Source organism: Rhinolophus sinicus, chromosome 17 (genome assembly GCF_057876585.1).
Source record: "Rhinolophus sinicus isolate RSI-liver-muscle chromosome 17, RSI-T2T, whole genome shotgun sequence".
NCBI lineage: Eukaryota > Metazoa > Chordata > Mammalia > Chiroptera > Rhinolophidae > Rhinolophus > Rhinolophus sinicus.
Genome location: NC_142517.1, coordinates 72,737,004 through 72,748,168, shown reverse-complemented (window position 1 = coordinate 72,748,168; position 11,165 = coordinate 72,737,004). Strand labels below are relative to the sequence as shown.

Genomic DNA, 11,165 nt, shown 5'->3' with positions numbered 1-11,165 from the left:
AGCATATACCCAACAGACAATAATAGTCAGTTTGGAAAGATGGAAGTTCCTATTTCAATGGATAAAATATGCATGCTTTTGAAAAACTCTGCGTTAACATGAACTTTTCTTGTTTTAATCTAAGGAAAGATTAAAATAGCAAAGGTAAAGCTAAAAGTTTGCATGAGAATGAATGTACACCAACTCTTTAAAAAGCAAAGACCACAGTTGACATGAGATCGGTTTTAGAGAAAAAGCATTTATTGTGCAGCCTTGTAATTGTTTCCATTCACATGGAACAACTCCAGCTGCTTTCAAAAATCAACAAATGATAAGCAGAAGGAAGATGGGAAAAAACAACAGCATTTTTGTTCTGTCCAACTGATAAACACTGGGTTGCATATATATACTATGTTAAGCATAATTAAGCACAGAATTAACATCATTTGCAATGCAATAAAATAAGACAGCTGAGACAAATGAGAAAAGGTCTCCAACATATTGCTTTGATGATCTAAATTGACACTGCCAAGTTATATATTTACAAAAAATATGGACAAAGGGTCAAACAATTAAATTTTTTTCTCGGTGTATGTGCAGAGGCTATGGCTAAAGGTCTGAAAAAATTTATATCCTGTTATTCATCAAGTTTGATAAATCCTAACCTTCCATGAACCATACCTCTCACAATGTATCTAATTACCCAGAATGGATCCAAAAAGAGTCCTAACCATGCATTATAGTAGTTAAAGCATCCTGGGAAAGAGATAAATCTTTTCTTTAGTAAAACTTTGGAGACACAAATTTACAAAAGAAGTCAAGAACAAACTATTGAATGTGTTCAATGTTTTAAGTACTAGGCACTTGAAATATGTCATTCATTCATTCACTCAACAAACTCATACTCTTTAATAAACTGAGCTCATACTCTTTGATAAGTAAATGCTCTATTAGTTGTTGAAAATATAAGGATTATAAGGACATCACAGTTTAATGGGAGTCACAGACACATTTCAATTTCAATACAATGAGAAATTCAGTGATGGTACAGGGTCCTGGTATGGAGTGGGAGTAAGTGGGGGGAGGGAGGTGTCCAGAGACAAAACATTTTATCTTATATAGTGAAAACAAGAGATTCAAGAATAATTTCTCAGAGGAGGTGATGACCACATTGTGACCTCAAGAATTATTACAGGTTGATTTTCATAATTATCTCTAATAATCCTCATTAGTAGGGAACATAATTATTCCCATTTTGTAGATGAGGAAATGGATATACTGATTCAGAGCTTATTGCTAACTGGTAGGACCATATATACCTGATCCCAGTGTCATACATTTTCTATTGTTTTCGAAGGTTGAGAAAAATACTCTATATGCATCTTCAAGTCGCACAATTTTTTCACCATTTTTTATATCATCTAGCAATTCCACAATTCCATTATTTTCTTACAATTCTCATTATATTCAGCTAAGAGAACATAATTGGTGGCTTGTATTTCTGCCATATACTCTTAGAAATTCTCATGAAAACACAAGATATTACAGTTATCACAGAAGAATAAATATGAAAATCAACAACTGTTCCTAAGAGGAGAGAAAACTCTTTTAAGACCTTTATAATAAGTGTCTGGAAATATTTCCTTTAAATGACCAAATAATCTCAAATTTAACCAGAAGGATAGGAAGCTGTCTAAAGATCCTCTGGAATAAGGAGTTTATTTACTTCTCTTCATGATGAAACAAACACAATAGGAATTTCTTGATCTTTTGCCTACCTTCTTAAAAGAATTAGGGGGCAGTTTTATTTTCAACCTATTATATTCTCCAATTAAAAGAGACTATGTAAGAGCTTTAGGAATTTGGGAGCCTTTCTAAGTAAGAAACACTTCCTCTGTGTCTCTCCTGTGTTACACCGAACACCTCTTCTGACACTTTTAGTAACCAATGTGTGTGCGTGATGTTTTATTTCCCACACCAAGCAATTCTGCAATACCAGTTGGGTGTCCTACATTTCATTCAATTCTGACACTACTTACCTGGAAATAGTGTCAGATCCCACAGGTTACGGGCTCATCCTACAAGGCTGCCCCCTCCCTTCACGTTTCAGGCACCAAATGCAAGTCCAGGTTGTGACCTGTGCTTCTGACTTATTAACTATAAAGCAGAGGTTCTCATGACCCCCACCTCAGGGTTTGAATAATGTGCTCGAGTAGCTCATAGAACCAGGAAAACAGTTTATTTACTGTTACTCGTTTATTACAAAAGGAGACGATAAAGCGTACAGATGAACATGCAGATGAGAGATGCACAGGGCTAGGTGTGTGAGAAGGGGCATGGAGCCTTCATGCTGTCTCCCAGCAGATCACATTTCCAGCACCTCCACACGCTCACTAACCCGAAAGCTCGCTGAACACACACGTTAGGGATTTCTATGGAGAATTTATCACATAGGTATGATTGATTATTAATTTCATTCACACTCCCTCCCCTCTCTGGAGAATGGAGGGTTGAACTAAAAATGCCAAGCTTATAATCATGGTGTGGGCTTTGTAATCATGGTGGGGGAACACCCCCCTACCCCAACCCCATTGAGGAGCCCACCAGAACACACACACACACACACACACACACACACACACACAGTTGACCCTTGGACAACATGGATTTGAATTATGCAGGTCAACAGTAGGCTATTAATTGTTGTCCATCCACATCTCTGGACTTCCAACCACAGATCAAAAATACAATTTTTATATGGTGATGGAAGGAGAACTGACTCTGGGTGGTGAATATACAATGGGATTTATAGATGATGTAATACAGAATTGTACACCTGAAATCTATGTAATTTTACTAACAATTGTCACCCCAATAAATAAATAAAAAATACAATATTTTTAATCCATTCTTGGTTGAATCCACAGATGTGAAACCCATGAACACAAGACTGCAGTTAAGTTTTGGGGGAGTCAAATTTTCAACTACACAGGGGCAGCAGCACCCCTAACTCCCACATTGTTCAAGGATTGACTGTATTTTTTTTTATCTCACACATCTTGATCACTCATTGCCAGCAGTTCATAATACTTCAAATTTATCTATCCATGAAAGCACACTAAGATATGTCATCAGCATCATATCATCAATGAGCCATAAAATAGGAGATTTGGATGGATCCACAGATATGTTTACTTAAAGATATTTAGTGATGATGTACTATGTACCAGGCAATGTGCTACCCACTAAGGATTTAATATTGAGCAAACCACAGTGACACTTTTGGAGCTTACCATCAATGGTGGGAAGCAATTAAAATACAAATGCATAGGCTCCAGTCCACTTAGTTTACACACATGGGAAAGGGGATAAGAAAATAAGTAGTTTGCCAAACTTTCATTATGCATTGCTGATAGGAGTGTAAATTGGTATAACCTTTTTTGAAAAACAATTTGGGAATGCCTTTTAAAATTACAAATGTTCTTATTCTTTGATGTAGCTATCATAAACAGGAATTTATTCTTTAGATGTACTTGGAGAAGTTCCAAAGATATGTGAAAATATTCTTCCAGTGTTGTTTATATTAGAGAAACACTGGGCACAATCAAAATATCTATCAATAAGAGATTGATGGAATGAATAATGTAAACATGGAAAGATATTCAAGAGTTATTGATACATGACCAAAAGTTGTAAAACAACATAGATAATATGATTCTATGTTTAAAAAGGGAAAAAAAAATCACCACAATAATACATGTTTAGAAAAACAAGTATTAGGAAAATGTATACCAAATTATAAACAGTGGTTAATACAATGGCTACAGATAATTTGTATCTTTCATGTTAATATTTCTGTAATGTTGGATGAACTTCTAAATAAAGAGTATGTTCAACTAAGCTGTGATTTATAAACACTGTGTCTTTCAAGCAAAGATTCGACATTTTTAGGTTTTTATATTTATACAAGTTCTTGGATAATTATAAAACCTTATATAAGTTATATAATTATCTATTTGTATAATGATAATATTCCAAATTATTTTGAAGTACTCTAAAAAAGAACATGTTTATTCAAAAAAAATATTTAAAAACCGTTAACAATAACATTAAGAATTAGGGTAATAACATAATTTCCTAGCTTCTTGCAAGAATTCCTGAACTTTCATCCAGGTCTCTGGAATACTAGTCTAGATCTCTCTTAATGCACTCATCTCTTGCCTATGAGTAATCTGTTAAAAGCTTTTGCTCAAAGGCAAAAACTCTTCTAAGCGAAACTAATTCTCGTTACAGAAAATGCAAATATTGGAGTGTTTCTATGAATGAAAAAGAAAGCTACTAATATTGCTAATAAGCATTTGTAATGATATACTGTGGAAACTAAACTTGACACAATCATAAAGTAAAGCTGAAACAACCAGTGACTTCACCTGTCAATATGGAGGCCTCACAATTATCTAAAACTCATAGTTACCAATGCATTTGGGAGGCATTTTTGTACAAAGTAATCATAATCTTATACAAATAATATATTTAGCTTACCCAAACAGAAAACCCTATCAAATTGAGATCAGAAACTCAGCGTGTAAGAATGAGGCACATTATCAAATATATGGTGATAGAAAGAGAACTGACTCTGGGTAGTGAACACACAATGTGATATATCGATGATGTATTATAGAATCGTATGAAACCAATGTAACTTTACTAACAATTGTCACCCCAGTAAACTTTAATTAAAAAGAAAAAAAAGAATGAAGCACATAATTGGACAATTGAAGTTCCTATGCACGTGAGCAAACTGCAGCAGGCTCTGAGCTCACCTGAAAGAGAAAAGTTTTCTGGAATAGCAAAATCAAGTGAAAAACCACTCAACAGGGACTGTAATGTATGCTGACTGCATTGAAAATTCACAGAATTCAATAGAAAGAAAGAAAGAAAGAAAGAAAGAAAGAAAGAAAGAAAGAAAGAAAGAAAGAAAGAAAGAAAGAAAGAAAGAAAGAAAAGAAAGAAAGAAAAAGAAAATTCCAAGAATTCACGTACCATAAATTGAAGAGCATAAAATTTAAAGAAATCTAAAATTTATCCATCTTCAGCTTTGGCCACTTCAATGTACAGAAGTGAAAAGTGAAGGTATCACTTTATTCAACTCAAGCTTTGAATTACCCAGTGAGAGATTAAGTATGTAAGAGGATGCCAAGATGGAAATTTCTGCTGAAACTTAAGAGACATCAGATAACAGAGACAGTTGTGAAATAGGCCAGCCTCTAGAATTTAGAATAAAATCTGCAGATATTCCTAAACCTCTCACTTACATGAAAGGTACAAACTAGCACTCTTATATTAAGTCTAGAAAGAGAGCTCCAAGGAACCAATTGGGGAGCCTATACTATGTCCCTGCAGTTTAGGGAACCCAGGGGACCAGTGCTGGACTCTCATCTGAGAAATCTAAGAGATGCACTGTCTATAGGCTGATGGAAAAGGTGAAGGAGAGGATATGGTATTAGCCTAAAATCCTAGAATTTTTTAGGGTAAAACATGCAGAGGTGTTTTCTGTGGACCTGACGTAGACCATGTACAAGAGAACCAGTGTGGGTTTATTTTAGAATCTAAGAGAGTCCTTGGAGAATAACAGACCGCAGCAAAGAGGAGCTGGAGACATCATCAGATTCCATGTGGCTGGAGGAGGAACTAGTGAAGTGGAGACGCATTTGTCTATATCAAGGACTACAAATGAGAGATTCCTTGTGATGGGGACTCCAAAGCATTACAACACAGAGAATCTATTCTTAGTCAAGGAACACAGAGTCCGAAGCAGAGCATGGACACATGGCAAACTTGCAAAAATATCAAAAGCAGAAACATAAAGGAGCACCCAGCTGAGTAGGGAGGACAAAAGGTAATGAAGATATTGATGCCAACGTTTTCAAAAGCTGCAGTAAGGAAAACAAACTAAGTTAAACTAAATTAAATTCAATCATATTAAGTTATAAAGGACAAAAATACACTTGAAAATAAATTAGAAGCAGTGACTTAGAAAGAGAACAGGAGTAAACCGAACACACTGTTAAAGAATCTAGAGAAAAACTTCTTAACTGTCAGAGTTAGAAGTAAAAGAACCACATGGGGCAAAGATGGGGACTTTTGCCATTCTGGAAATCTTGTAGTAGGAGAACCAGTTACTCTTCTGAAAGATTGGGGATGACAACTGACATATTTCAGTCTGGAGTAAATAACTTGTAAGAAAATAAAAGAAACAAAGTGATACTCTAATGTTATTAAGCTTCTAAGGAGCATGCTATGACATCACATTTGCAAATATCAGCAAGAATTTTTTGATGTAATCTATTTGATTTATGAGAGAGACTCATCTTCCAAGTGATCTCAGTATCCATGAGTTTTGACCACATGCCACGATTACCCATATGCTATACAGATAATATAGTGAATGTTCTAACAAGAGGCATTTTAGTACTTTCCAGGAGTTGGAGACACCAGTAACTAAAGATGAAGTCCACAATAGGACATTTGACATGGCAAAAGACATAGAGGTTATAGAAATTGATACAGGTTGTTTGACTCAAATAATCAGGATAGGATCACAGCAGTAACTGCAGTGAGGTATAGAGCTCCAGGTGAAAGTTTTGAGTAAAAATACCGAAATGTTCCAAAGGAAACTAGATGAAGCCACCAAATTGGTCAGGGAGTATAGGAGACCCAAAAGTAACTGAGCACCAGGCCTCCTCTCAATGTCATCTGTCTTTCGGACCCTAATACAGAGAGAAGCATCTAGCTGAAAAAGTGACCAGTAGGGGTGGCCAGTTAGCTCAGTTGGTTGGAGTATGGTGTTAGTAACACTGAGGTTGTGGGTTCGCTCCCTGCATGGGCCACTGTGAGCTGTGCCAGCCTTAAAAAAAAAAAAGTGACCAATAATCTTGAAGCACTGCACAGCAACTCCAGGGGCTGTTGTAAGTATACATGGAGTTAAAAAAGCAATGGATATTTTCATTCTTTCCTCAATTATTGACAACTTTGAATATTTAACAGAGGGTTCTGATGCAACTAAAAAGACTGACTTTGCAGAGATGTAATGATATTCAGAACTAATTGGATTTCACTATATAATGTACACTCTTTGCATTCTTAACTTAGAAAAGACTTACAGGGGACATTAAATATTTTAAAACTGTATTTTTAATTAAAGTATGGAATAATCAGTTTTAGTATCCCAAAGATTGGGCGTGTATTAATAAGGCTGAATCTTGAATTATAAAAAAATATATATGTATAAAAAATTGTATATGTATGTATATATATATTTGTATGTATATATATGTATTTGTATATGTATGTATATATATTTGTGCATACACACACACACATACACACACACTCAAAAGCAAAGAAGCAATGGCATCTTTGGAATAACTAATACGACTAATGACCAAATATTGATTTCTACACTTTATTGCTCATAAGGAAAACCTGGTCTCCTTTAAGATTGGCAGGTTTCAAATCTGGGGCAGAAAGCCCATAAAGTCAATCTGGGATATCTTATGCCAGAGGCAAAGGAGGAGTCAAATATTAATGGGGTTATAGCAAAAGTACACAGCTTAAAAAGTGCATTACATCAAATCTTGGAAGTTTTGAGCCTATGATTACTATAAATAATAGTAGGTTAAATTAATTATAGTTATAGAAAGAAAAACAAGAGAGAAGGGGGGAAAAGCTTTCATTACCATTGGAGGTGATTATTAAGCTGACTCATACTGAAAATTGATAGTTAAACAGAAAGAGTTAAACATCTACCCTGACTTTTTAGAAGCAATAAAAAAAAAAACTCTGTTTACAGAGAAGTATCAACTAATAAATATAGAAAAATGATAAACATATAAAATGTTCAACCTTTAACATATCATAAAATAATTGATAAGGAGATAATAGTTAATAGATGCTAAAATTTTTAGGTAAAATAGTTTTGAGTAACAGAATATTAGTATAGCAACCCACAGATTACTAGCTCATTACAAATGAAAAACAAATCGCCTTTATATGGATAGTACCATACCAGCTTAATCAAATGGTAAACTTAGCATCATATAAATTCCTCATCTACAACCTGAATTGAAATATGAAGTACTCAGCATCACCTATGAACTAGTCTTGCCCAGAATGTTTATCCAGAATCAAATGGAGCCTTTAGAACTAACTTCAAGTTTATCTCAAATTCGTTAAACAGAGTATCATATTAGCACATGATTTCACAAGTAAACAGTCAGCCAAGTACAGCCAGCCTGTTACAAGACAACTGGTTCACTATCTTCAGAAATCCATGTCAAGAAAAATGACAGGGACTATTCTTAGATTAAAAGAGATAAAAAGCCAAATATAATGCATAGAACTTGATTGGCTTCTAGTCCAGAATAAAGTCACTTTGAGGATAATTTTGCAATGTGATGATAAAATAAAATTTATATTGAAATTTAGGTATTTTAGATTTGATCATTATATTAGGGTTATGTAAGGAAGCATCTTAATTTTTAGGAGACTCATGCTAAAGTCTTCAGGAGTATCATGATGTCTATATCTTACCTTCAATTGGACAGGAAAGAAAAGTATATGGTAAAATGTCAAGCATTGTTGAATCTAGGTCATGGGTATATGGTTCTTACTGTACTACTTTTTCAACTTTTGGGGGATGTTTGGCATTTTTTCATAATAAAACTTTGAGAGAAAAAAATGGAAGACAAATCATGAGGGACTTCCATCCAGAGTATATAAACACTTACAACTCAACAATAAAAAGACAAAATACACAATTTTAAAATGGGCAAAGGATCTGAATAGACAGTGCTCCAAGAAGATGTAAGAATGACCAACAAGCACATGAAACAAAATTTAATATCATTAGTCATTAGAGACATACAGATGAACACTACTGCCTGCCTATGTAGGATGGCTAAAATAAAAAACAAACACACAATGGCTGAGGGTAAAAGGGATCAAATATATGGTGATGGAAAGAGAACCGACTCTGGGTGGTGAACACACAGTGTGATATATAGATGATGTATTACAGAATTGTACACCTGAAACCTATGTAACTTTACTAACAATTGTCACCCCAATAAAATTTAATTAGAAAAAAATACAATGGCAAATGGTGAGGATGTGGAGAAGTTGGAGCCCTTTAACATTTCTAGCGGAATTATTAAAAGGTGCAGCCACTTTAGTAAACAGACTGGCAGTTCCTCAAAATGTTAAACATAAAGTTACTATATGAACAAGTAATTCTACCTCCAGGTATATACCCAAGAGAAATAAAAACCTAAGTCCATTCAAAAACTTGCACACAAATGATCATAGAAACATCATTCATAATAGCTAAACAGTGAAATAATCCAAATGTCCATCTATGGAAGAATATATAAACAAAAAGTGGTATACGCATACGATGAAATATTATTCAGTAATAAAACAAATAAAATACTGATAAGTTTTTAATTAAAAATAATTTGTATTACAGTATAATTTACATGTAGTAAAATTCACATGTTTTACTATACACTTCTTCAACTTTTGATGTTTATAGCCATGTAACCACTACCTCAATCAAGACATAGAACAACTCGATCACCCCACCCCCAAAATCCACGCCCCACCTCCACATTTTTGCCATCAGTTGACCCCCATGTCTGCTCCAAGCAACCACTGATGTAATTTCTATCACTAAATATTAGTTTTGCCTGTTCTAGAATGTCATATAAATTGAATTATACACATATACCCCTTACTTCTTTCACTCAGCATATTTCTGAGATTCATTCATGTTGTTTCATGTACCTGTAGTTTGTTTTTTTTGTTGATCAGAAGTTGGCATGTGAATTACATATCAATAAACCTGCTATTTTAAACAAGCCTTTCTGTTGGTGGAGGCTGCCGAGTAAGCACCCTTAAAACCTCCTCACCCATAGTTGTCATGTCTAAGTCAGAGTCTCCCCAAGAGCTGACCTAACAGTTGCAGGAGCTCTTCATCAGTGGTTTTAGCTTTGAAACCACTGATGAGAGTCTGAGGAGCCATTCTTAGTGGGGAACGTTCACTGACTGTGGTGAGAGATCCAAACACCACGCGCTCCAGAGGCTTTGGGTTTGTCACCTATGCCACTGTGGAGGAGGTGGGTGCAGCCATGAAGGCAAGGCTACACCAGGTGGATGGAGGAGTTGTGGAACCAAGAGGCTGTCTCAGGAGAAGATTCTCAAACACCCGGTGCCCACTTCACTGTGGAAAAGATTTTTGTGGGTGGAATTAAAGAAGACTCTGAAGAACATCATCTAAGAGATTATTTTGAACGATGTGGGAAAATTGAAGTGACTGAAATCATAACTGACCGAGGCAGTGGCAAGAAGAGAGGCTTTGCTTTGTAACCTTTGAGGACCATGAGTCTGTTGACAAGGCTGTCCTTCAGAAATACTGTGCTTTGAATGGCCACAGCTGTGAAGTAACGAAAGCCCTATTTAAGCAAGAAACGGCTAATGCTTCATCCAGTCAAAGTGGTTCTGGAAACTTCGGTGGTGGTTGAGGAGGTGGTTTTGGTGAGAACGACAACTTTAGTCATGGAGGAAACTTCCATGGTCAAGGTGGCTTTGGTGGCAGTCATGGTGGAGGATATGGTGGCAGTGGGGGTGGCGATAATGAATTTGGTAATGAGGGAAGCAATTTTGGAGGTGGCGGAAGCTACAATGATTTTGGCAATTACAACAATCAATCTTCAAATTTCGGACCCATGAAAGGAGGAAATTTTGGAAGCAGAGGCTCTGGCCCCTACGGAGGTGGAGGCCAATCCTTTGCCAAACCATGAAACCAAGGTGGCTATGGTGGTTCCAGCAGCAGCAGTAGCTATGGCAGCGGCAGAAAGTTTTAATTACTGCCAGGAAACGAAACTTAGCAGGAGAGGAGAGCCAGAGAAGTGACAGGGAAGCTACAGGTTACAACAGATTTGTAACTCAATTAAGCACAGTGGTGGCAGGGTCTAGCTGCTACAAACAAGACATGGTTTAGGCAACACTCATGTGTATGGGCAGAAAACTCGAGGACTGTATTTGTGACTAATTGTATAACAGGTTATTTTAGTTTCTATTCTGTGGAAAGTGTAAAGCATTTCAACAAAGGGTTTTAATGGTTTTTT

At 35.7% G+C, this 11,165-nt stretch overlaps 1 pseudogene; it reads left to right on the top strand.

Annotated features, from left to right (window-relative positions):
* Positions 1-9,857: 9,857 nt before the first annotated feature.
* On the top strand, positions 9,858-10,958 carry LOC109434570 (heterogeneous nuclear ribonucleoprotein A1 pseudogene; annotated as a pseudogene).
* The last annotated feature ends 207 nt before the right edge of the window (positions 10,959-11,165 follow it).